Source organism: Hylobates moloch, unplaced genomic scaffold (genome assembly GCF_009828535.3).
Source record: "Hylobates moloch isolate HMO894 unplaced genomic scaffold, HMol_V3 SCAFFOLD_4, whole genome shotgun sequence".
NCBI lineage: Eukaryota > Metazoa > Chordata > Mammalia > Primates > Hylobatidae > Hylobates > Hylobates moloch.
This window is the reverse complement of record NW_026652279.1, coordinates 15,078,846-15,105,885: the sequence shown is the minus strand read 5'-3', so window position 1 is coordinate 15,105,885 and position 27,040 is coordinate 15,078,846. Positions and strand designations below refer to the sequence as shown.

The 27,040-nt window shown below is 41.0% G+C and overlaps 1 non-coding gene across 1 annotated transcript; it reads left to right on the top strand.

Annotated features, from left to right (window-relative positions):
- The first annotated feature begins 24,989 nt into the window (after nt 1-24,989).
- Nucleotides 24,990-25,097, top strand: LOC116467618 (U6 spliceosomal RNA). The gene has a single exon (XR_004247836.1). It is a non-coding gene; the product is annotated as a U6 spliceosomal RNA (small nuclear RNA).
- The last annotated feature ends 1,943 nt before the right edge of the window (nt 25,098-27,040 follow it).

The window sequence follows — 27,040 nt, the reverse complement described above, 5'->3', positions numbered from 1 at the left end:
TTTGGGTATATACCCAGTAATAAGATTGCTGGGTGAAACGGTAGTTCTGTTTTTAGCTCTTTGAGGAATCACCACACTGCTTTTCACAATAGTTGTACTAATCCACACTCCCACCAACAGTATGTAAGCATTCCCTTTTCTCTGCAACCTTGCCAGCATCTGTTATTTTTTTACTTTTTAATAATTGCCATTCTGACTGGTGTGAGATGGTACCTCACTGTGGTTTTGATTTGCATTTCTCTAATGATAAGTGATATTGAGCTTTCTTTCATATGCTCATTGGCTGCATGTATGTCTTCTTTTGAAAAGTGTCTGTTCATGTCCTTTGCCCACTTTTTAATGGGTTTTTTTCTTGTAAACTTAAGTTCCTTATAGATGCTGGATATTAGACCTTTGTCAGATGCTAGTTTGCAAAAATTTTCTCCCATCCTGTAGGTTGTCTCTTTACTCTGCTAATAGTTTCTTTTGATGTGCAGAAGCTCTTTAGTTTAATTAGATCCTGTTTGTCAATTTTTGCTTTTGTTATAATCGCTTTTGGCATCTTCGTCATGAAATCTTCACCTATTCCTATGTCCCTATGTCCAGAATGGCATTCCCTAGGTTGTCTTCCAGGGTTTTTATAGTTTTGGGTTTTACATTTAAGTCTTTAATCCATCTTGAGTTTATTTTTGTATATGGTACAAGGAAGGGGTCCAGTTTCAATCTTCTGCATATGGCTAACCAGTTACCCCAATATCATTTATTGAATAGGGAGTCCTTTCCCCATTGCTTGTTTTTGTCAGCTTTGTCGAAGATCAGATGGTTGTAGGTGTTTGACCTTATTTCTGGGTTCTCTATTCTGTTCCATTGGTCTATATGTCTGTTTTTGTACTGGTACCATGCTGTTTTGGTTACTGTAGCCCTGTAGTATAAAGTAGGGTAGTGTGATCCCTCCAGCTTTTTTCTTTTACTTAGGATTGCATTGGCTATTAAGGCTTTTTGGTTCTACATGAATTTTTACATAGTTTTTTTTTTTTCTAGTTCTGTAAAGAATGTCACTGGTAGTTTGATATGAGTAGCATAGAATCTACAAATTGCTTTGGGCAATGTGACCATTCTAATGATATTGATTCTTCCTATCCATGAACATGGGATGTCCTTCCATTTGTTTGTGTCATCTCTGATTTCTTTGAGCAGTGTTTTGTAATTCTCATTGTAGAGATCTTTCACCTCCCTCGTTAGCTGTATTCCTAGGTATTTTATTCTTTTTGTGGCAACTGTGAATGGGATTGCATTCCTGATTTGGCTCTTGGTTTGGCTGTTGTTGGTGTCTAGAAATGCTAGTGATTTTTGTATGTTGATTTTGTATACTAAAACTTTGCTGAAGTTGTTTATCAGCTGAAGGAGCTTTTGGGCTGAGACTATGGGGTTTTCTCAATATAGAACCCCTGTCATCTGCCAACAGGGAAGTTTGACTTCCTCTCTTCCTATTTGGATGCCGTTTATTTTTTTCTCTTGCCTGATTGCTCTGGCCAGAACTTCAAAGACTATGTTGAATAGGAGTGGTGAGAGAGGGCGACCTTGTCTTGTGTTGGTTTTCAAGGGGAATGCTTCCAGCTTTTCCCCATTCAGTAGGATGTTGGCTGTGGGTCTGTCATATATGGTTCTTATTATTTTGAGGCATGGTCCTTCAGTACCTAGTTTATTGAGTTTTTAACATGGAAGGCTGTTGAATTTTATTGAAAGGCTGTTCTCCATCTATTGAGATGATCATGTGGTTTTTGTCTTCAGTTCCGTTTATGTGATAAATCACATTTATTGGTTTCCGTATGTTGAACCAAACTTGCATCCCAGGAATGAAGCCTGGTTGGTCATGGTGGATCAGCTTTTGGATATGCTGCTTGATTCAGTTTGCAAGTATTTTGTTGAGGACTTTTGCATCAATGTTCATCAAGGATATTGGCCTGAACTTTTCTTTTTTTGTTGTCTCTGCCAGAATGAGTTGGGGAGGAGTCTCTTCTTCTCAATTTTTTGGAATACTTTCAGTAGGAATGGTACCAGCTCTTCATTCTACATCTGGTAGAATTCGCGTGTGAATCCATCTGGTCCTGAGCATTTTTTGGTTGGTAGGCTATTTATTACTGATTCAATTTTGGAGTTCATTATTGGTCTGTTCGGGGATTCCATTTCTTCCTTGTTCAGTCTTGGGAGAATGCATGTGTCCAGGAATTTATCCATCTCTTCTAGGTTTTCTAGTTTGTGTGCATAGGGGTGTTTGTAGTAGTTTCTGATGGTCATTTTTATTTGTGGGGTCAGTGGTGACATCCCTTTTCTCATTTCTAATTGTGTTTATTTGGAGCTAAAGAGATTTTAATGTTCTCAACATACACAAAAAACATGTTAGAGATGATGAATGTCCCTATTACCTTGATTCGATCATTACACATTATATGCAGGCATCAAAATATCACATATAGCCCTAAAATATGCACAACTATTATACATCAGTTTTTTAAAAGAAAGCTAATTGTCCAAGGTTTCCCAGCTGGTAATAGGAAAATCCACGATTCACACTTTGGCTATGGACTCCAGTGCCTACATTCTTTACCATGTCATAAAATGACCATACATTTTCTCTTCCAACAGGACACTTTTTTTTTTTTTTTTTTTTTTTTTTTTTCAATCTCGGCTCATTGCAAGCTCCGCCTCCCGGGTTCACGCCATTCTCCTGCCTCAGCCTCTCTGAGTAGCTGGGACTACAGGCGCCCACCACCACGCCCGGCTAATTTTTTGTATTTTTAGTAGAGACAGGGTTTCACCGTGGTCTCAATCTCCTGACCTCGTGATCCGCCCGCCTCGGCCTCCCAAAGTGCTGGGATTACAAGCGTGAGCCACCACGCCCGGCCCCAACAGGACACTTTTAAGAGTGAAAGAAGAAGCTATTAATAAGTATTCCAGGACAATAAGTACAAACTGCAGCTGTCCTAGGCAAATCAAGATGTCCCAGGCAAAGCTCTACCACTAGGCTATGCTGCCCCTCTACAATGTTGCTACAAGAGTCTGCTGGACCCTGGGAACCATCAGGGGATCTCAGTATAGCTGAAAGGACAACACTGTTATAGGTTCCCAGGTACCTGTTACATGACAAATTATAGACACTTGCATTTTGGCACTCCCAAAATACATACCATCATCTGACTGCCAAAACTAGCCTTGTGGGCTGACTTGGGGACCCCAGAGCAGGGAACGAATAAGACAAATCCAAGCTCATATTTCCATGGGATGAGGGTAGAAGGTTCCATCTTCAGCCACTGAGAACAAATTCTTGTCAATGAGAACAAAGACAAGTCTGGGTCAATTTCACGCCAATCATAATTCATCATCACATGACTCCCTGCACAGTCCCTCACATATTATTTAGAGGAGGCAGACCGCATTACGGGGAGAAAAGCCTGCTAATCAACAGATCTGAATCACTGCTCTGCCCCAGGAGCTGTGCTGTGTGGAGCTCACCCATTGCAGAACGAGCTCTGGACCCGTCTATGAATGTATTGCTAAGGATCAGCAGGGATGGGGTGACCCAGAAGTGAACTGGCTCCATGATCCATTAAACGGTCGCCCTGAAATCCACAGTGCCAGTCAACTAATGGGGCTTGGAGCCATCATTAGGTCACTGGAAAATGATATCTTCCTGGAGGTTGATACTGGCTTCACCATCCTGAGAGCAGAAGGCTTGAGGGAGGAACAGCCTCCTGGGCCTGGAAGCACCTGCCATCCCACATCAAATCACAGAGCCGTGCCTAAAAGATGGGTGGGGTGGGTGGAGAGAAGATGACAAATGAGGACAACGGGGCAGAAGGCCTGGCTCTACCATCATCTTGCTATGTGTCTCAGAGCCTATCTCTTAAATCCTGTATACAAATCTCTTTTTGCCCATCTATAATGAGCAAAATGATTATACTCACCTACAGGTTTTATGAAGATGAGATGATAGATGAAAAGTATCCTTAGTGTCCTCTTTAGCACAGCATCTGGCTCATATTAGGGGCTCAATAAATGTTACTAGTGATAAAAATTATTATTATATCAGCAGTGATAAAGTATACCATAATATCAACTAGTATATTAATATTATGCAATATATTAATGATATAATAACAATGGTTATCATTATTGTATATTGTTATTACATGTTGAATCAGAGTTACTTGCTAAATGTGATACTTAAAATCAAAGACATACGGCCGGGTACAGTGGCTCACACCTGTAATCCCAGCACTTTGGGAGGCCAAGGCAGGCAGATCACCTGAGGTCAGGAGTTTGAGACTAGCCTGGCCAACAGGGTGAAACCCCTGTTTCTACAAAAATACAGAAAAATTAGCCAGGCATGGTGGTGTGCACCTGTCATCTCAGCTACTTGGGAGGCTGAAGAAGGAGAATGGCTTGAGCCCAGAAGGCAAAGGTTCCAGTGAGCCAAGATCACGCCACTGCACTACAGCCTGGGCAACAGAGTGAGAGTCCCTCTTGAAAAATAAAACATAGGATAAAATCAAAGAGATAGAATGGAGTAAAACAAAACAGATTACAGGGAAAATATACAAAGAATGAGGCCCCAAATTCCAAGGTCAAAGATCAAGGTCAAGATATCACTTGTACAAAACACCTCCAGATTTCAAGATTCTCCCAAAAGTCACTTTTTGACATAACCCAAGAGTGTGGGGAGGGCAGGGAAGGGAGTAGAATCAGTATTCCATAGCCATGTCTAAATGAACATTGATAATCAACAGAAGTCAGCTTCAGATCCCAAATCCCAGCTGAGCAGAGAGGCAGGAAAGTACCCACAGCACCTAAGCACATAGTGTTGGGCAACATTAGATCTGCCTCGCTAAGACCCACCTGGTCTATTGTCTCCATAAACAAATCTTCAGTTCTGGGACCAATTTTTCAGCAAAAGAAAAAGAGAGAGAGAGAATGAATTGAATAGCTTTATTTATTATTTATTTATTTATTGAGACAGTTTCTCTCTTGTTGCCCAGACAGGAGTACAGTGGCGTGATCTCGGCTCACTGCAACCTCCGCCTCCTGGCTTCAAGTGAATCTCCTGCCTCAGCCTCCCCAATAGCTGGGATTACAGGCATGAGCCACCACGCCTGGCTAATTTTGTATTTTTAGTAGAGACAAGGTTTCGCCATGTTGGTCAGGCTGGTTTTGAACTCCTGACCTCAAGTGATCCACCCGCCTCAGCCTCCCAAAGTGCTGGGATTACAGGAGTGAGAAATAACTTTATAATATGGAAATAGCAACATTCCAAACATTTACTTTCCCCTCTCTTCTTCCCCAGGGATGCCTCTGAGTTCAAGGGTGAGAGCTACAGTCAGAATTGTTTCCTTCGATCCCTGATTGACAGATGTCACCTTACTCCTTGCCTTATTTACTTCACCTCATGTTTGGTGATCTTCTCACTAGTAATCCCCTCCCCAAGTCCCAAGCAATCATCTACAAGCACAATAAGATTTCACGCTGGGCTACTGCTAAACTAGTGCAATTCACAAAAGACTTTTGAAAATCTGGAGCTAGAAAAAAAAGGGAGGGGCTTCCATGAATTACTGCCCACCCACACGAAATCAATACCATGCAAGTGGCAGTATAGCATGGAGAGCTGTTTCCCCTTCTGAGCAGGATGCAGCAGTTATCAGTTCAGCTAATATAACATGTGAGTGATAACTTAGTAAAATTGAAAAACTCGATGACTTCCAGCCATCACTCAAGGGCTGGGACCATAATTCATCATATTACTGCTCAGAGTTCAATCATCATCTGTCCTTCTGTATCCACACCCTTCCACTAGCTCTCCCCTGCCCTACATTCTAATTCTCTCACTGTTTCTAAATTCCTTCTTTTTAAATAACTCATAAAGGGATGGCCCATGGTAGACAGCTTTTACCTCCAATTCTGACCACAACAGACAACTCCTCCAGTCCAGAGCTCCTCGAAGGTTCTCCCTCCCTTCTCTACTGGCCTTCATATTGGCCTATTTATAAGCAATGCTTAAGATTCCCCCAAAGCAAGGTCATAAACTCAAATCCCAATCAGGGCCAGGTGGATGACTTATGTGGAAGAAGTGAGCCAGGTGAGGATTTCTACTTTGAGAAACCTTGCTCGAAGCACTTCTTCATGATTCTCTCCTACACAACAAACCCCGAACTCTTAGGAGCAGCTCTTAGCACAGGAACCTCCAACCTGTTTTTCAGCCGGCTTTCTCTACTTGTTTCTCATTCCATGATCATAGAAAACAGCTCCATTAAGACTCTTTTCAAGTCTACCAAAGAGCTAGTGATTGGTACATTCTGCTTAACCTCTAAATCTCAAAAACCAGTGACTTTGCCAGCCTCTACAATTAGGGCAACTAAGATAGGAATAGCAGCCAGTAAATTTTCCTGCACTATTGATTTTCACTAAGCGTCTGGCACATTGTATTTTCTCCAATCGAGTGGAGATACATGTTTTCGTAGCACTCAATAGCTGTTTCTTCGGCATCACTCAAAGTGCAGCTGTGAGTCTGGGCTGCAAGGGACGAGACCCATATAACAAAAACATCCAGAGTTTTCAACATCCACTTCTGACTTTTCTAGTTCAATCTCCGGACTCCACTTGGAGAAACTCCAAAATAAATTTCCTTCCACCTTTAAGTCACCTCTTCTCTTATTCTTTTAAATATACTGTCTGCCAAAGAGAGCTAGCATTGCCTGTGGATTATTTCATTACCTTCAGGGAAAGGACATGATTTTTCCTTTTTGATTCATTGCATATTAGCTCTCTCCAGAAATAGCAAGAATTCCTTTGAATTAGTAAACCCAAGATTCACACGAAATTCATGTGGAGAAGCCAATCAACCCCAGATGGAGTAGTATGTTGACAAGAGGCATATCCTGGGGGGATGCATGTAGACTAAGAAATGGTGAAGGATGAGAAAATGAAAAAACCTTACTGGCTGCTGACCGCCTTCCCCGCCCCAACACACCCACCCATGTACCCCACATCCCTCAGGATTGGATGATCCTCCTGGAAAATAGGCTGATTTGGTCCAAAGTTTCAAAAAGAATTCATTGATTCAGAACTGGCCAGTGAACTTTTTCAGGAACAAATATTCCATATTTGTGCTATCCAATATGGTAGCTACTAGCTATATGATGCTATTAAGCATTTGAATGTGACTAGTGCAAATAAGAATTTTAAAGTGCACTTCAAATTTTAAATGTAGGAAAAGATTGCCGTTTGCTGAGCCTTGCCAACTTTGTCTTCCTGTCATGGCCAAAGGATGCTAGAAAGGATTTCCAGGTTGTGTCCAGAGGCAGTGCAGGTTTTTGGAGGAAGCTAGCATCATCTGATGGCAGCATCAGTCTTCTGTCAATCAGAAAGCCAGAACTGATTGGGCTAATCCAGTTGAATAAGTAGAGTTTCCTTGCTTTTCCGCCCTCCTCCCTGAACCTCCCTTAAGAAACATCCAGTTCATTCAAAGAATAAACAGGTGATCAAAGTGCCAGTTAATCCCACTCTTCTCCTCAAATTTTTATGCTGAAGATGCGTAGCAAAGCAATTTTCCTCACAATTCCATCCATAAAACAAATAAAAAAATGCTTAACCATTTACTTAGGTCTGAATGCACTAATCCTAGTTCCTGGTAATTCTCAAGCCCCTATATAATTGTTGCTTTATCTCCTTACTTTATCTTGTTTGTTGTTTGTGTCCTTTAAAATCAACTCATACTTTTCTATCTGAATTTATTTGCGCAAGTGACTTTATACCACTATACAGAGGCAAACACACAGGTCTGACGTCCTACTGACATTTTCTAATTTACAATTTTTTTTATTTTTCAGACAGGATCTCACTCTGTCACCCAGGCTGGAGTGCAGTGCTGTTAGCTTACTCCAACCCCCAGCTCCCAGGCTCAAGTGATCCTCCCACCTCAGCCTCCCAGATAGGTTGGGACTACATATACGCACTAGCACGCCCAGCTAATTTTCTTTTTTTTTATCTTTTTTTTTTTTTTTCGTAGAGATGACGTTCCACTATGTTGCCCAGGCTGGTCCTGAACTCCTGGGCTCAAGTGATCTGTCCACCTTGGCCTCCCAAAGTGCTGGGAGTACAGGCGTGAGCCAGCACGCCCCACCAAAATTTTTGAATAATATGTGCCTAACACACTCACTGATCTGATGAGTGTGGGTGGGTGGCTACATTTTGGACAATGTTGCCTATTATCCTGAAATCCAAGGATAATTATGAGTTGTTCATTTCTTTCACTTCAGTTTTGCATAGAAATTTGCATTATGCATTACTTTATATGAATCCTAGGAGAAAATATTGCACCTGCAATACGTGTAGGGATGTGTATAATCGTGAAAAACTTCTTCGTGCTTAAGAAGGAAAAAAATCTGAAGAGGACCTGCTTCAGAAAATCTGATCACCAGATTTTCAGATGTAACCCTTTGTTCTACATCTCTTCTCTGCAGCACAGGATTCTGTCCTCTGAGCCTTTTCTTACACTAGAAGTGCAACCTTGCCATTGCCGTTTAGGCTCCTTGAAAGACTATGCTTCAGCCAGGACCCCGCATTCTGGGCACATGATGCCCTTCACATGCAGACAGCTCTGACCTCTGCGATGCTAATCGCCTGTCTGTGCAGCGGCCCCTCACAAGTCATCATCGTGGATGGCCTCCTTGCCTAATTTTACTACTCTTTCAGAAACAATTAATTGAGTTTAGCCTATAAACCCTCCATATAAAATGGGCAATTATCAATTACTGACACTTCTCCAGCTCCACCCCTCTGTAAGAGAAGCATTCCAGGGCTCCTTAATCACCCGTCATGTCTCCCTGCCAAGCGCAGTGTGGGTGCTGCTCTGCCAGTCCCTCCCACCACTGTCTGACCTAGGCTGTGATGGGCAAACACTGAGAAGTCAACTCAGAGCAAGGGGAAGGCAGCTTGGCCTCCAGTGTCCCCAAATGTAGCCCAATGGCCATAAAAACCTATCTTCAGATTTGTCTGGAATTGCTGATTCCTTGCAGCAAGTTGTCACAGAACAAAGTACCTGCAGCCCCTGATTTAAAGGATTCATTTATTCAAGAAATATATTTGTGTACCTACTACCTGGCAGGGACCTTGAACGGCAGTGACTGAGGCAGACACAGTCCTTACCCTCTGGAAGCCAATTTCTAGTTTGGGAGACAGATTAGATGCTAGTAATCAAGTAAATAAACAAGACATTAAAATTTGATCAGGGCTACAAGACGGTAGACAAAGAAATATGAGAGCATAACCACGATATGAAGGGGGCCCCATTGACTTGTACAGCCCTTGAGCTGCACAAATCTATGTTGTGACCATGTAAACATGGATGGTCAAGGAAGGCCTCTCTAGAAAGGGAACATTTGAGCTGATGCTCAAAGAACAGAAGGAAGGAGCAGCCCAGCCCGAGAGGACAAGGGCCAAGACCTGACCTGGCATGGGGTGGGGCCCGATCTGTTGGAGGAACAGAAAGGAGACCCATGTGCCGGTGCACGTGTGAGATGCGGAGACAGTGTGGCTGCAGTGTCAGGAGGGAGTAGGTTTAGCAGAGTCTGGAGGTCAGCACAGATCCTGAGCACATGGGAAAGTAAATGAAGTTGTTTGAAGCAGAGAAATGCCGTGATATTGGCCAATTCATATTTTAAAAATAACCTCTGCTGCTGAGCAGAGAATGAGTGATAGGGCACAAGACTGGAAGCATAGAAATATGATTTAGGCCAAGCCAGTGTTTCTCACCTCTGGCTGCACATTGAAACAACCCTTGGAGCAGAGCATTTAAAAAATAGTGATGCCCTGGCCCCACCTACAGACACCAATTCCATCAATGTGGGGTGAGTCCCAGGGGTCCATATTTTTAAAAGCTCTCCAGGCAATTCTAAGGCGAAGCTAAGGATAAAAACACCGGCCTAGAGGTTATGCTGTGACAACCTATAGCGAAGGTCTACACAGTGGTTCTCCATATGGGCTCCCTGAACTAGCAGCATCAGCTTCACCTGGGAGCTTGTTAGAAATTCAAATTATTGGGCCCCACTCAAATCTACTCTATCAGAAGCTCTGGGGGTGGGGCCCAGTCATCTGTTTTAACACAGCTTCCAGATGATTCTGTTACTGCAAATATTTGAGAACCTCTGGTCTAAATGGTACCTTTCCAGGAAAATGAGAATATTCCAGGGCCAGAATTCCTGGTACTGGGAAGATGAACGATTATGCCAGTAGAAAATGGTACTATTATAGAATATCTCAGAATTAAACAATAGTGATAAACCTGCTCCTCGTTTACAAAGATAAGGCATTAGGCATTAAGGTTTCATCACCAGGACATGTGCTCACAATAGTTTTTTTGTTTTGTTGTTTGAGATGGAGTCTCCCTCTGTCACCCAGGCTGGAGTGCAGTGGTGCGATCTTGATCATTGTTCATCACTGCAACCTCCGCCTCCCAGGTGCCAGCAATTCTCCTGCCTCAACCTCCCAAGTAGCTGAGATTACAGGCATACGCCACCACGCCGGGCTAATTTTTTTTTTATTTTTAGTAGAGACGGGGTTTCACCATGTTAGTCAGGGTGGTCTCAAACTCCTGACTTCAAATGATCAGCCTCCCGAAGTGCCGGGATTACAGGCATGAGCCACTGCACCCGGCCCAGAATAGCTTTTCCAATGGCGGTAATGAATTCATGATGAATCAGTGATACTCACTGTATTAAGTTCAAGTCCCAGATCTACAAGACCAGCTGGATAATAATCAAATAGCAATGTGTTGCTTTTTCATACCGTCTTACTTGCACAAAATGTTTTTGTATACATCACCCAATTTCTGCTCCACGAGGTACATACCACTACAGCGTTCCCACTTTACCGATAAGAAAACTGAGGTTCAGATAGTTTAAGTGATTTAAGGTCACACCGCCAGAAATGGATTCTGCGGCTATGTTAAGCCTTCCACTCCACATTTTTTTCCCATCCGTAAGACACTGAGCCCACAGCTTCACATCAGATTTATCAGCAGAGAACAAAAGAAGTACTTGAAATTGCCACTTACAACGTTTACGAGTAAACTGGAATCCAAAGTCTGGCCTCTAGCCAAGTGGGTGAGTTATCGCTAGTACCATGCAAAGGCAGACATCTAACTGTGTGGGAGGAAAGAGACCAGCAGGCATCTGGGACTGGAGATGGGGAGACAAGGAAGTAGCAAGCCTCTGCCCTGCCCAGCCCAGCCCAGCCAGAGGTCAGGTTCTGACCTGTGTCTTACAGAGCCATGGTGCTCAGCCCCCACGACCATTGGAGTCACCTGGGGAGCTTATAAATTACAATACCAAGGTCTACTCCATGGGAGCCTAATTTCTGGGGTGCAATCTAGACCTCAGTATCTACACAAAGCTGGCTATGGGGCTCCGCTGTGACAACCCCAACTGCAGAGAGCAAGGTAGCCCAGGAGATGTGCAGGGGCTGTTTTCAGGAAGAACCTCATGGAGCTCTGGGCACACACAAGGTTGCTTTATAGAGGGAATTGGAGAGGGAGCCTTGGGACCTTGCAGATTTAGGAAGACCACGGTGGGGAACAGGGCAACAACTTTAGTGCTCAGAAGAGCAACTCAGAGTGGCAGTAGTGCCTGTTTGGCTGAACCAGGCTGCATCCTGGGATGCACAGGGTGGGATGCAATGAGGGGGCTGGTGCAGAGAAGCAAAGGAGGTGTGCTTAGAGTGCTCACCAGATATGGCCCCTGGGGCCCCCAGAATTAGCTGCTTGCATGGGAAGGAGTCCACAGGTGAGGGTCATTGACATTTGGTTAGCAACGTTGTTCTGTTGTGCAAAATAATATGCATGCACTAAAGTCTGTTTCTGCAAGTCCCCATCCAGTTGCTGGACTTGTTTCATCCTTCATCATCTCCTCGTTTCCACTTCTAACTCCCCCTGACTACAAGGTAATCAGTCCCCTAGTGCATAGCTATGGGGGTGGGTGGCAGAGAACCAGATATCCTGATGAGGACCGCCTCAACACAGAAGTGGCAACAGAAATCCTTCTGCAACTTGCAGCTCACAACAAAGCTTCCTCCCCCCTTGGAAACATGTTTTTCTTAATTGCAAGAGGAGTCCCTCAGTGGAGGTGTTCCTGGTGCTAAATGTCTTGACTGAGGTTTGAAAAACAACAACTCCTCATTGAAGAATTAGCTAAAAGCCTGTGACTCCAGATGCAATCAAAGGTGCTAATGGGAAACCTTTGGCTAATGCCCTAGAATCAGGTAATAGATGCTGCCTTTCTCGTGGCCGTGTACAGGAAAGGGGCCCAGGACAGCATTTCTAGGAGTAATTATGCTCTCATCCCAACCTCGCTACGAAGGGAACGTGAACTTTGCTGCAGTGTTCACCACCGCTTTTCATTTTACTGCACAAGCAAACTTGTATTCCACCAGGAAGATGAAAGATTTCAGGTTCTGAGGCTGTCAGACATTTCCACTTACGAATTTAGTGAGACTCCTAAATCATGGCTGAGGCACAGCTTCCGAAATCTCTCCCCTCATTTTCAGGTTTTCTAATAGTTCCCTGCTCTTGTGGTATCTCGGTGCAATCACGCTAATAGGAACAATTTACTGGAGTCCTGGGGAGGCAAAGGTTTGGAGGATTACATTTCAACACTCAGCTCCTTATCCCAGAGAAACACCCTTCCTTAATAGACTCGCTGGATTCCAGACCTGCTCACTTCTCTCTCAGCAGATCCAGCTGCACCTGAACAGGAGAGAAGAATTAGAAACTTGGTTACTGCTCCTTCTTGAGTCTCAGTCCCAGACAAAAATGGGCTGAGGCCAGGTTAAATTGTAATCACAAATTAGGAGGATTCATCAACATGCAGAGACCAAAGAATCATTTTTCTCAAAGCTCGGAACACCCGGTCTTAAAGAACAGCCCTCTTGTACCTGTCCTATGTGTATTAACCATCAGCCAAGTAACTCCAAATAGAATCCTTGAGGCTTGCTCCTCCAGCTTCCTCATACCCCCCAATCGTCTAGCCAAAAAGTAAATTCCCTTAAAGCTCTCTTTCAAGTTTCCCTGAAACACATCTTGTTCTTTCTACCTTCAATGCCTTTGTCCTAATTTAGGCCTCGTCAGCTCCTGTTGGTATTCATCTGAACAAATATTTAAGGGGCTGCCACTATGTACCAGGGCTAGGTGCTGGGATCACAGGATTCCATGCTGTCATGGGAAAGACACGTTAAACAAATAAGTATGCAAATAGTTATTTAAAAATCCCATAAGTGCTACCAAAAAAGTGCTATTGAAGTTTGTGGGTGTAACCTGCCTCAGAGGTTCAACTGTTGGAAGATAAACTGTATTACTTCCTTAGAACATATAGGACTCCAGTTTCTGGTCTGGCTAAAGAGACTCCTACAGAAATCAGGGGTCCCAAACATGACAGCTATAAACTCTGGATAAAACACAAAATCAAGAACAATGACCTGAAGGTACTGGAGAGTGAACAAAAACAGACGTTCAGGAGGATAGTCAAAACCTGGAGAAAAGAAAGGCATAAAATGAGCCTGGGCAACATAGCAAGACCTCATCTCTATTAAAACTCACAACAATTAGCCAGGTGTGGTGGTGTGTGCCTTAAGTCCCAGCTACTCAGGAGGCTGAGGCAGGAGGATTGCTTGGACCTGGGAGATTGAGGCTGCGGTGAGCTATGATCGTGCCACGGTCTCTATGGCTTTAAGCCTGAGGGCAAGCTAAAGTCAGCTCCACATGGAATAGATAAAACCCTGCAAGAGGAATTATGATTTTTCTGACCTGAAGAACATGAGAACAGAGTCTGGGACCATCATAGCCACTAGAAAGCAAGGAGAGAATTTTTGAGAAGAGAAAGCCAAAAGGGAGAATTCCAATTTCTGCATATGTACTCTACCCAAGTGTGTGTCTGACCTGTGAACTAAGTATGCACAGAGCAGATTTTGAAACAGCCTAGACAAGGATACAGAATTGAACTGAGATTTGAGCTGCTGCTCAAAAGACAGAGTTTTCTGTTTGTTTGTTTTATTTTGAGACAGTCTCACTCTGTCGCCCAGGCTGGAGTGCAGTGGCGCCATCTCAGCTCACTGCAACCTCTGCCTCCTGGGTTCAAGTGATTCTTCTGCCTCAGCCTCCCGAGTAGCTGGGAGTACAGGCACGTGCCCACCACACCTGGCTAATTTTTGTATTTTTAGTAGAGATGGGGTTTCACCATATTGTCCAGGGTGGTCTCGAACTCCTGACCTCATGATCCGCCCACCTCGGCCTCCCAAAGTGCTGGAATTGCAGGCGTAAGCCACCACACCCGGCCCAGAGTTTATAATTTCAGTTCAACCAAGTTAATGACTTCGTAAAACAAAAACACCAATGCCCTTCAGAGGAATATGATAGTTTCCAATGTGTATCCAGGATATAATCCAAAGTTACTCAACAGGTAAAGAATCAGAAACTGTGATCCAGTATCAAGAGTAGAGACAATAAATGGAGACCAATCCTGAGATGACCCAGATATTGGAATTGAAAAAGAATTTGAAGCAGCTATTCTAATTATTGCCAATAAAGTAAAGAAAATTTTGCTTGTAATGAATGAGAAGAAAAATGGAAATTATTTTTAACAAAAAGAACCAACACCAAGCATGGTGGCTCACACCAGTAATCCCAGCACTTTGGGAGGCCGAGACAGGAGGATCTCTTGAAGCCAGCGGTCTGAAACCAGCCTTGGCAACATAGCAAGACTTAATCTCTATTTAAAAGAACAAATAGCCGGTGTGGGGCACATGCCTGTAGTCCCAGCTACTCAAGAAGCTGAGGCAGGATTGCTTGAGTCTGGGAGATTGAGGCTGCAGTGAACAATGATCGTACCACTGCACTCCAGCCTGGGGGACAGAGTGAGACCCTGTCTCAAAAATAAATACAAACTAAATTTTAAAATTTTAAAAGAACCCAATGGAAATCCTCTGACTGAAAAGTGCAACATTAAAAGTAAGCATAGGCCAAGTGCAGTGGCTCACGCCTGCAATCTCTACACTTTGGGAGGCCAAGGCAGGCAGATCACTTGAGGTCAGGAGTTCAAGAACAGCCTGTCCAACATGGCCAAACCCCATCTGTACTAAAAGTAGAAAAATAAGCTGGGCATGATGGTGTCCTCCTGTAATCACAGTTACTTGGGATGCTGAGGCACAAGAATCACTTGAACCCAGGAGGTGGAGGTTGTAGTGAGCTGAGAATGTGCCACTGCACTCCAGCCTGTCTCAAAAAAATAATAAATAAATAAAATAAAAATAAAAGTCAGTACAGGGGCTTAACAGAAAATGGAGATGGCAGAGGAAAGACTTTGTGAAATTTAAGATAGATCAAAAGAAATTATCAAATCTAACGAAAAATATACAGAGCCTCAGAGAACTTTGGGATAATAACATATTGTCTAGCTTTTGTTTAATTATAGTCTTAGAAGGAAATAAGAGAGAGGGAGGGAAAGAGAGAGAAAGAAAGAGATGGGTAGAAAAATGTTTTAATATATAAAATTCAAATTTTCCCTCATTTGGTTAAAATTATATATTTATATCTTTACAAAACTAAGCAAATCTCAAGCAGCATAAAAACAAAGAAAACTGTGCCTATCACATCATAATCAAACTGCTGAGAGCCAAAGATAAAGAGAAAATCTTGAAAGTAGCCAGAGGAAAATGACACATCATATACAAGGGAGCAACATTATCACAGACTCCTCATCAGCAACTATGGAGACCAGAAGACAGTGGAACAACATCTGTAAAGTCCTGAATTTAAAACACACGCACGCACACACACACACAAACATAACTGTCCAAAGAAACTTCTATATCCAACTAAAATATCTTTCAAGAATGAAGACAAGTATTCACTTTGGTACATATACTAAAAAAAAATTGAAGACAAAATAAAAACATTTTCAGATGTGAGAAAATTAAAAGAATTTGTCAACATCAGACCTGAACTCCAAGAAATACTAAAGGAAAATTTTCAAGCTGGGAAATAATTTTTCAAAATCAAAATGATTTTTATTCCTAAAATGACCAATGATTCAAATACTGTCTAAAAATTACATTAAAGGAGGTATAAGGTATTAATAGCTATCAAAAGGGGATATTAACTTTAAATTATTAACAGCACTCTAAATAGCAGTCATCAAAGTGGAGCAAAATTGTTAAGTAAGGTACAGTAACTGTATACCTGTACATTATTCAAAGAGTAAAATGGTACTCGTGAATAGTTTTTAATGAATTAGAAAAAATGACTATGTTGCAAGCTAACTAAAAGTTACATCTCTAAAGCCCTAAAATATTTAGTCTTTGACCTAATTATTTCTCTTCCAGGAATCTACCTTCATAGAAAGTCACACCAAGAATAATGTATGAAGAGGTTCATCACTGTTTTTTCCAACACAAACCTAAACCTGGAAGTAACCTGTTTTAATAATTGTCTTGTTAAATATACTGTAATTCACCTTTATAATTCACTGCTCTGGCTGCAATAAAAAAATCTATAGTTGTAAAGTCTATTTAATGTCAAAAATCATTTTCATTGCAAGAAGCATAGCAATTTTATATTTGATGTGTGTATATTTATACTTCATGAAAAAAATACTGTAAAGCCTATTACAAATATTAATGATTATCTCTGGATGGTTTATCATTTGAAATTTAACTTTCATCTTAGTTTCTAAATTATTTTTAATAAGGAAATTAATTATTGGATAAATTTGGGTATTCAGTATAATCTTAATTATATTTTGATGTGCATAGAAAAAGATCACTAAAACAAAAGAGAATATATATGTGTTGGCATACTATTTCTGCCATGCAACCTGGTAGTTTTATATCCAAATTATGGTCCATGATGCTTCCTTGCTTCTTGAAGACAGGAAGAAGCTATATAAGCTGGTGGTTAAGGAAAGACCCTGTAGTCAAAGTGCCCAGACTGTAATCCCAGCTCTGGCATTTATTCTGGTTACCCTCTCTGTGGCTCACGTACAGCATGAAGTTTGTAATAAATCCTGAATTCTAGCATTGTTATGAGAATTAAGTGAATTAATTCTTATAAAGTGCTTAGAGCAGTGTCAGGCGTTTGGTGTTATTTAATAGTGTTTGTTACATAAAAACTAAGTAGAAAATTATCCTAAGGAAAAATGTTCACTGCAACATTGTTTTAAAAGGGGAAAAAAAAAAGACATTGCCAACAAGAGATTAATTAGATTGCAGAGTATTTAAAAACACAGACTCAGAAACCAGACTGCCCAGGTTCAAATCCTAGTCCTGCTACTCACTAGCTGGATGACTTTGGACAAGTGACTTAGTTTCTGTATGTCTCATTTCTCCTCACCTATAAAATGGAGAAATAATAGTACCTACTACATAGTTGTTTAAGGACTTCTAAAACTCTCAGAACAGTACCCAGAGTGTGATAAGCACTATAATTAAGTGTTCCCTCTTGTAGTAGTGATGTGGATATAGTGGTGGCAGTGGTAGTACCTTCGTATATGATAATAGATGTCTTCCACACATTGCTAACTGAAAAGATCAAATTATGAAACAGCAGAGGTGCCAACTGTATTTGAGCAGCTTGAATCTTGCACAGACCCAGGGAGGCAGATGAGAGCTGTATACACCAGGAAGGGGGCGCCTTTTTATAATTTGCACAAAAAGCACAGAGCACATGACATCTGGCTGTCTAGAATAGTTAAGTCAAATCCCATTTCTGTAAAATCCAATAAATGGACATATATGTGCTTTTCAATGTGCACCGTGTTAATGTGAATGGTGGGCCTGAGGTATTATTATTCTCTTTTCTGAACCTATCTACATGTCCCCTCTCTTCCCACCTCCCCCAGCAGGCTTTTTTTTTTCCTTTTTTTTTTTTTTTTTCTTTTTTTTTTTTTTTTTTTGAGATGCAGTCTCGCTTTGTCGCCCAGGCTGGAGTGCAGTGGCACCATCTCAGCTCACTGCAACCTCTGCCTCCCGGGTTCAGGCGATTCTCCTGCCTCAGCCTCCCTAGTAGCTGGGATTACAGGCATGCGCCACCACACCCGGCTAATTTTTGTATTTTTAGTAGAGATGGGGTTTTGCCATGTTGGCCAGGCTGGTCTCAAACTCCTGACCTCAAATGATCCACCCACCTTGTCCTCCCAAAGTGCTGGGACTACAGGCGTGGGCCACCACACCCGGCCAACAGGCTATTTTATATGAAAACAATAAAGCTTTGTTGTGCAACATAGACCTGACTATTGGCTTGGAAAGATATCCACTATAGAATATTAGGTGGACAACATCTCATTTACATATATGTATGTGTGCAAGAGTCTTCAGGGAGAATAAACAGGGGCATTTATATTCAAAAATGAATGGTTACTATCTCTGTACCCAAGCATTGCATGCTATTATTACAGCTTTCTGTATTAATAAAAAAATTTTTTAAGCTTTTTAGATTCTGGCACACATGGAAAGGAAATATACTGAGTGGTTGTCTTTTGGTGGTAACGTCCTAGAAAATTCTCATTTTCTTTTTTATATTTTTCTATAATAAATACATCTGACTTTTATATTCAGAAAATATATATTTAAACTATATGTGGTTTATCTAAATACATCCTTAGTTGTAGTATAGAATAACTAGAATTAAGACAATTTATAGGTGAAAAGGGGAGTTTTGTACATTCTCCCCCATCTCTCCCTCAAACCAATGCAAGCAACTGAAATATTTGTTTCCAGCAGACAACTCTATTTTATCACTTAGCAAGATACATGTCCCTGGCAGATTCACTGCAATAAGCTTCTGCCATGGTAGAAAGTTCAGGAAACCTCATTTCCAAGTTCCACTTATGCCATGTTCCCAGCTTCCCCTAGGAGTGCTCAGGGAAGTGACCGTCTTATTTATAGATTATTTTTATTTCTTATATTCCCGGCTGTGCTCTATTCAAACATCTTCTGAGCTAGAGCTGAGCAGTGAATACCCACGTACCCATGCATATACGTGCACACACACACACGCCAGAGTGGAGAAATATAAACCAGATATTAAACACAGATCAGACCCTACAGACTGTCAGGCTGAGGGATGACTAGGACATGTGCACTGGCCCACAATCTCCAACGTGTTAAAATAACTTAATTGGGTATTTCATGGCACATTTTGCATTATTATGGCTCCCTTTGGATGCAACAAATGATTTGCTTCAGTAATATAGAGTCCCAAGTAGTGGCATTATGTGATTAAGTAAGTGAGAACATCGCATTAAATTCAGTTCAGTCAGGCTTACATCCATCTTATTTCTTTTTTATAATTCAAATTTTCCTGCCGGTATATATTCACTTGAGACCATTTTTAAGTCATATGTTTATGAGAGTTTCTCTTCGTACTTTTCATCCAATTACTACTGCATTTAGAGTTTCAAAACTGCAATTTGATTCTCCTTTGTTAAGTGGATTGATTGTTAGGTTATAAGGCACAAGAATACCATCCTCAATTTCCATATTTATAGCAGCTCTCCAAAATATCAAAAGGCTTGTTTTGTGGGCCTCATAGCAATTCTAGCTTATTAGACTTGAACACTTGATTAAAACTTGCACAGTCGGTAAGCAGTGTTCTTAATCAGCCTCTCTGCCTATTAAGCTCAAGGTGTATAGGAGGTTAAATGGAAACATGGTGAATAGTTGAAAAACAGCTTGAAAATTCTAGAGCAATGGCTCTTAACATGGCTGAGCCATTGGCCTCCTTGAGAATATAATGAAAGTTGTAGGCACTCTCCCCAAAGCAACGCATGTACACATAACAACATTTTCACATTATTTTAGGGGGTGCACACATACATATCCTACCCAATAGTTCATAGAACTCAACTTCAGAATCTCTTCTCTAGAACAGTAGTTCTCATCCAGGAGCAATTTTGCCACCCAGGGGACACCTGGCAATCTCTGGACACATTATTGTTTGTCACAAATGGAGAGGGGCAGGAGTGGTACTGGCATCTAGTAGGTAGTGACCAGAGATGCTGCTAGACATCGAACATTGCAGAGCACATTCCCTCATGATGAAGAACTATCTGGCCCCAGATGTCCATTAAGCCCAGGCTGAGAAACCTTGCTCTAAAGAGTGTATCAAAAATTCTTATAGGATATCGAGACACCTCCCTCCCACCCCTCAGATGGGAAACATGCCTAAGGAGAATAAATACAAATCATGGAAAAATCCATACATTTTCACCTTGATTCATTTATCCAAACAATTATTTATTCAGCAAACTTTTACTAAACACCAAATTCCTGCTGAGTACTATTCCAGTCACTGGGAATACCACTCATCAGAAATAAAGTCAGTTAACAGTTAAGTAAACAGCCAGTTAAAAAGTTGTACTACATTAGTTAGGAATGCGTTCAGCCCCATGTAACACATTAATAAAACAGGAATTTAACAGAAACATGTCCATGTAAAAAGAAATCCAGCCGGGAGTGGCTGCATGTGCCTGTAATCCCAGCTACTTGGGAGGCTGAGGTAGGAGGATGGCTTGAGCCTGGGAGTTAGAGGCTGCAGTCAGCTATGAGTGCAACACTGCACTCCAGCCTGAGTGACAGAGCAAGGCTCTGTCTCAAAAAAAATAAAAACAAATAAAAATTATTAAAAAAAAGAGAGAGACAGAAATCCAAGGGTAGACAGTCCCAGACAGTTAAGGCAGCTTCCTGTTGTTGCAAAGACCACAGGCCCCTTCAATTTTCCTGCTCTGCCATCCTTGGTGTTTGCCGTCATTTCTGATTTCCTAAGATGTCTGCTGTTCCTTAAGGCTCAAATCCAAATTCCAAATGGGCAGAGGAGACAATGTGAAGGACAAAGGCAAAACAATGTACAGAGTAGTTGAGCCTGCTTCTGCTTTAAATGGAGACAATGACCTTCTGAAAATTCAACCCAGTAGGCTTCCCTTACATGTCATTGGCTATAACTAGGTCATATGACCACACACAGCTGCAAGGGAGTCTGGGAAGGTAAGTATTTTTTAACTGAGCACATTGTTACTCTGAGAAAAATCAGGGCTCTACTAATAAGGAAAAAATGTAGAATGGGTGTTGGGAAGGCAATTAGCAGTGCCTGCTGTAAGTGTGGTAAGTACAAGAAAACAGGATGCGGGAAATACTAAAGGAGCACTCAACAGAGGTTTGTAACACACTGTTGAGCAATCAGGGGAGGCAGAAAAATAAGGAAGAGTTACCCTGTGTGTCTGCAGGGGTGTGTGTGTGTGTGTGTGTGTGTGTGTGTGTGTGTGTGTGTAAGGGCAGTGGGATGGGTGTGGAGTCAGTACCAAGGTGATTCAAGCAGGGGGAGCCACATGTACAAAAGGCTGGAATTGGAGGAGCAAGGAGTAGTGAACAATGAGGTAAGATGGGCAGGTAGGGCGGTGCAGGCCCTACTGTTGAGTTTGGCTATCATCCTAAGGGCAGTGGGGGCCTTTCATAGGTTTAGAGCAGGGAAACCAACTATCATAACAGTCATTTTAAAAGATCACTCCAGTTTCAACGTGGAGGACTCACTGTACAAAGGGCAAGACTTAGCACAAGGAGGCCAGGACAGCGTCCCTGAAGACAGAAACACTGGGTGCTCATCTTTGTAAAATATAAGCAGGCTGCCCCAACCCTCAGCCATTCAGCAGGGGTGACAGTTGGAAGGCTTTGTCAGACACAGGGATACTACCTGAATGTGCTATATGGAGGTGTTATAGAAAATCCCCATGGGTATACATTCCTGAATCACACAGTGACTTCCATTTTCTTCAGTGCTTGAAGATACAACTTTCTCAAGCTAGAGATTTTTTTTCCAGAAATCCATCATTTAACTGTTGATCACTCATCGCGGTGGGCAAGGTTTGTTCACCATAAGGTCAAAAGACTCCTACCTGTCTCCCAGTGTCTGCCGACTTTGACTGCATTTCCTCAAGCATTTCCCTGCAAGTACATCGACCATTCTTAACTAAATGCAAGTCTTGCATCTACATCTAACTGGAGGCTCTCTCATTGATTCTCTGGAGTAAGCCCCATACTATCACTTGTGTGCCTCCGATACCATTATAAGTCACAACCCTTCTCAATAACACACAATGGTAGAAAGTCTGTGGATGAATAGACACAGGTTGCTGAACACTCAGCTCAAAATAACATGGGAGAATACTCATTGGCTGAAAGCTTTTACTGTATGATACACACAGCAACACTCGTCAGCAAATCGTACACTGCTACCTGCCAAACACCGTTGGATGAGGGCATGTGATATAGCATGCAGATTATAAGGAAGAATGTATTTATAGTCTAACAACATACTATGAAGGAAGGCTATATATTAATATATTTTGAAAGTATTTCCCCAAAGTAGCACTATAAAAAAGATGAGCTAGTTGGCATTTAACAGGGCATGTCCCTAAAGGAAGGTACTTATTCATCAGGAGATTTTTGGACCAATAATATCCCACAAAGGTGAATGATTGGGAAAATGGATTCATGGTATAGTTCTGTGTATAGATGAACCATAGGTCCAAAGTAAAATTAAGAAAAGTATTACAAATACTCGTTTCAAAAAGCTTCTCTCATATCTGACCATAGAGTAAAGATGTTCAGAAATCCAAACATTGGAAGCATTTACCTGAATTTTTAATGAAACTTTTAAAATAATTCAATATTTTATGATTTAATATTTTTACAAACAGCCTTATTGAGATATAATTTACATATTATAAAACCAATTCATTACCCCGACAAGTTCACCTGTTTCTATGTGCACTCAATCCCCATTTTCTTTGCCAGCCCTAGGCAACCATTGCTCTCTACTAAATGTGTCTTTTCTGAACACTTCATATGAATGGAATTGTACAACATCTGGTCTTTTGCATCTGGCTTCTTTCACTTAGCAAAATGTGTTTGAGGATTATTCATGCTGTAGCATGTATAGGTTCCTTTTAATTTCTTAATAGTATTCCATTGCATGAATATACCACATTTCGCTTATCCATCTACCAGGATGGATATTTGGATTTTTCCTGTTTGGGGCTGTTATGAATAATGCTGTTATGTGTACATGATTTTGTGTGGACGTAAGTTTTCATTTCTTTTGAGTATACTCCTATGAGTAGAATTGCTGGGTGATACAGTAAATTATTTTCAACATTTTAAGAAATTTCCAAACTGTGTTCCCTAGAGGTTTTACCATTCTACACTCCCATCAGCAATGTATGATACTTTATTTCTCCATATGTTGCTAACATTTAGGATTGTCTGTCTTTTTTATTATAGCCATTCTAAGGATGTGTTTTAATTTGAATTTTGGTAATGATTAAGATGTTGAACATCTTTTTATTTATTTATTTATTTATTTTATTTTTATTTTTTTTTTTTTTTGAGACAGAGTCTTGCTCTGTTGCCCAGGCTGGAGGGCACTGGCATGATCTCAGCTCACTGCAAGCTCCACCTCCCAGGTTCATGCCATTTTCCTGCCTCTGCCTCCCGAGTAGCTGGGACTACAGGCACGTGCCACCACACCCAGCTAATTTTTTTTTTATTTTTAGTAGAGACGGGGTTTCACGGTGTTGGGCAGGATGGTCTCGATCTCCTGACCTCGTGATCCACCCATCTCAGCCTCCCAAAGTGCTGGGATTACAGGTGTGAGCCACTGCTCCTGGCCAAGATGTTGAACATCTTTTTATACATGTTTATTGGCCATTTACCTATTTCCTTTGTTAACTGTGCATTCAAATTGTTTTCTATTTTTTAATTGGGTTGTCTTATTACTGAATGATAAGAGTTCTTCATATATTTTGTAAACAAGTCCTTCATCGGATATATGATTTGTGAACGTTTTATCTTAGTCTGTGGCTTGTCTTTTCATTTTCCTAATGGTGTCCTCGGAAACACAAATGTTTTTAATTTTGATTAAACCCGATTTATTAATTTCTTTTGGCAATTGTGTGCTTTGTTTTATATTTAAGACATTGTCTTGCTTCTAAAAAAAATCTAGCTTGACAGCCTCTGCCTTTTTATTAGGGAATTTAGATCATTCCTAGTTAAAGTGAATTACTGATATGGCTGGTTTTACATTTGCCATTGTATTTGTTTTGTGTATGTTTATTTTCTTTTTAATTCCTCTGTTCTTCCTTGACAGCCTTCTGTTGAACTAAATAAATGGTTTTTCGTGTATCATTTTAATTCCTTTGTTAACTGTTTTAATTTTTTGTTATCTTCTTAGTGGCTGCTCTAGAGATTACAACATGAATCGTATTGCAATCTACTTCAGATTAATACAACCTAATTCTAATAAAATATACAAACTTTGCTCCAGCAAAATAGCTTCATTTCATTCTCCTTGTGTGTGTTCAAACTACTGTTTTATTTTTCTTTCAAAGAGATTAAGAGAATATATAAAATATATATCAAAGAAACATATATTTGTAAAGTTTCTATTAGTGTATATATATCACTTCTGGTGCTTTATATTTCTTCTGTGGATTCAAGTTATGTCTAGTGTCCTGCCCTTTCAACCTGAAGGATTCCTTTAGTATTGATTGACAGTTGGTTCTGCTAACAACAAATTCTCTCAACCTTTGTTTATTTTGAAATGTCTTTATTGCCTTTATTTTTGAAGGGTAGTTTTTCTGGATATAAATTCTTAGATATACAGTGGGGTATTTTTTCTTTCCTTTTAGCACTCTGACTAGCCATCCTGCTGCCTTCTGGCTGCCATTGTTTCAGATGAGATGACAGCCATCAATCCCATTGGTGTTCCCATGCTTGTAATAAGTCAATTTTTTCTTGCTATTCTTAAGTTTTTCTGCCTTTCACTTTCAAGAGTTTGCCTGTACTGTGTCTAGATGACAATCTTGTCTTTATTCTATTTGGGATTTGTTAACTGGTTAGATGTGAGTTTTTAGAATCAAATTTGGGTGCTCACTTCAGTAGCACATATACTAAAATTTGGGACGATACAGGGAAGATTAGCATGGCCCCTATGCAAGGATGACACACAAATTTGTGAAGTGTTCCGTATTTTTGGAGCCATAAAAAAAAATATTCCAGTCAAGAAAAGCCCAGGACCTGATGGTTTCACTTCTAAATTTTACCAAAGGTTTAAAGAATTAATAGCTATCCTACTCAAACTATTCCAAAAAATAAAGGAGGAAGGAATACTTCCAAACTCAATCTAAGAGGCCAGTATTACCCTGATACAAAACCAGACAAACACACACCAAAAAAATGAAAACTAGCCATGCATGGTGGCTCACAGTGGCTCACATCTGTAATCTCAGCACTTTGGGAGGCTGAGGCGGGTGGATCACCTGAGGTCAGGAGTTTGAGACCAGCCTGGCCAACATGCTAAAACCCCATCTCTACTAAAAATACGAAAAAATTAACCAGGTGTGGTGGCACGGGCCTGTAATCCCACCTACTCGGGAGGCTGAGGCAGGAGAATCCTTGAACCTGGGAGGCAGAGGTTGCAGTGAGCCAAGATTGCGCCAGTGCACTCCCGCCTGGGCAACAGAGTGAGACTACGTCTCAAACAACAACAACAACAACGAAGACTATACGCCAATATCTCTGATGAATATTGATGCAAAAATCCTCAACAAAATACTAGCGAACTAAATTCAATGATACGTTAGAAAGATCATTCATCAAGACCAAGTAGGATTTACTCCTGGGATGCAAAGGTGGTTCAACATGCTCAAATCAATCAATCTGATACATTATATCAAGAAAATGAAGGATAAAAACCATGTGAGGATTTCAATTGATGCTGAAAAGCCATTTGATAAAAATTCAACATCCCTTCCTGATAAAAACTCTCAAAAGGCCGGGCGCGGTGGCTCATGCCCGTAATCCCAGCACTTTGGGAGGCCAAGGTGGGTGGACCAAGAGGTCAGGAGATCAAGACCGTCCTGGTTAACACGGTGAAACCCCATCTCTACTAAAAATACAAAAACGAAATTAGCCGGGCGTAGTGGTGGGTGCCTGTAGTCCCAGCTACTTGGGAGGCTGAGGCAGGAGAATGGCGTAAACCTGGGAGGAAGAGCTTGCAGTGAGCCGAGATGGCGTCATTGCACTCCAGCCTGGGCGACAGAGCAAGACTCCGTCTCAAAAAAAAAAAAAACTCTGAAAAAACTGGGGATAGAAGAAACATACCTCAACATAATCAAATCCATATATGACAGATTTCACAGCTAGTATCATAATGAATGGGGAAAAACTGAAAGCCTTTCTTCTAAGATCTGGAGCATGACAAGGATGCCCACTGTCACCACTATTATTCGACAGAGTAATGGTAGTCTGAGCTAGAGCAATCAGACAAGAGAAAGACATAAAAGGCATGCAAATTGGAAATGAAGAAGTAAAATTACCTATGCTTGTAGATGATATAATCTTATATTTGGAAAAACCTAAAGACTCCAGGGGAAATCTTTTAGAACTGTTCAACACATTATTAGTAAAGTTGCAGAATACGAAGTCAACCGACAAAAATCAGTAGCATTTGTATATGCCAACAGTGAACAATGTGAAAAGAAATTTAAAAAGTAATCCCTTTTACAATAGCCACACATAAAATTAAATACCTAGGAATTAACCAAAGAAGTAAAAGATCTCTATAATGAAAACTATACGATACTGATGAAAGAATTGAAGAGGACACCAAAAAAATGAAAAAATATTCCAAGTTCACGGATTGGAAGAATCAATAGCTAAGATTTGGAAGCAACCTAAGTGTTCATCAACAGATGAGTGGATAAAGAAAACATAGTACATCTACACAATAGTTCATCTACTGTTCAGCTATAAAAAGAATGAGATCTAGTCATTTGCAACAACATGGATGGAAATGGAGATCATTAAGTGAAATAAGCCAGGCACAGAAAGACAAACATTGCATGTTTTTATTTATTTGTGGGACCTAAAATCAAAACAACTAAACTCATGGACATAAAGGGTAGAAGGATGGTTG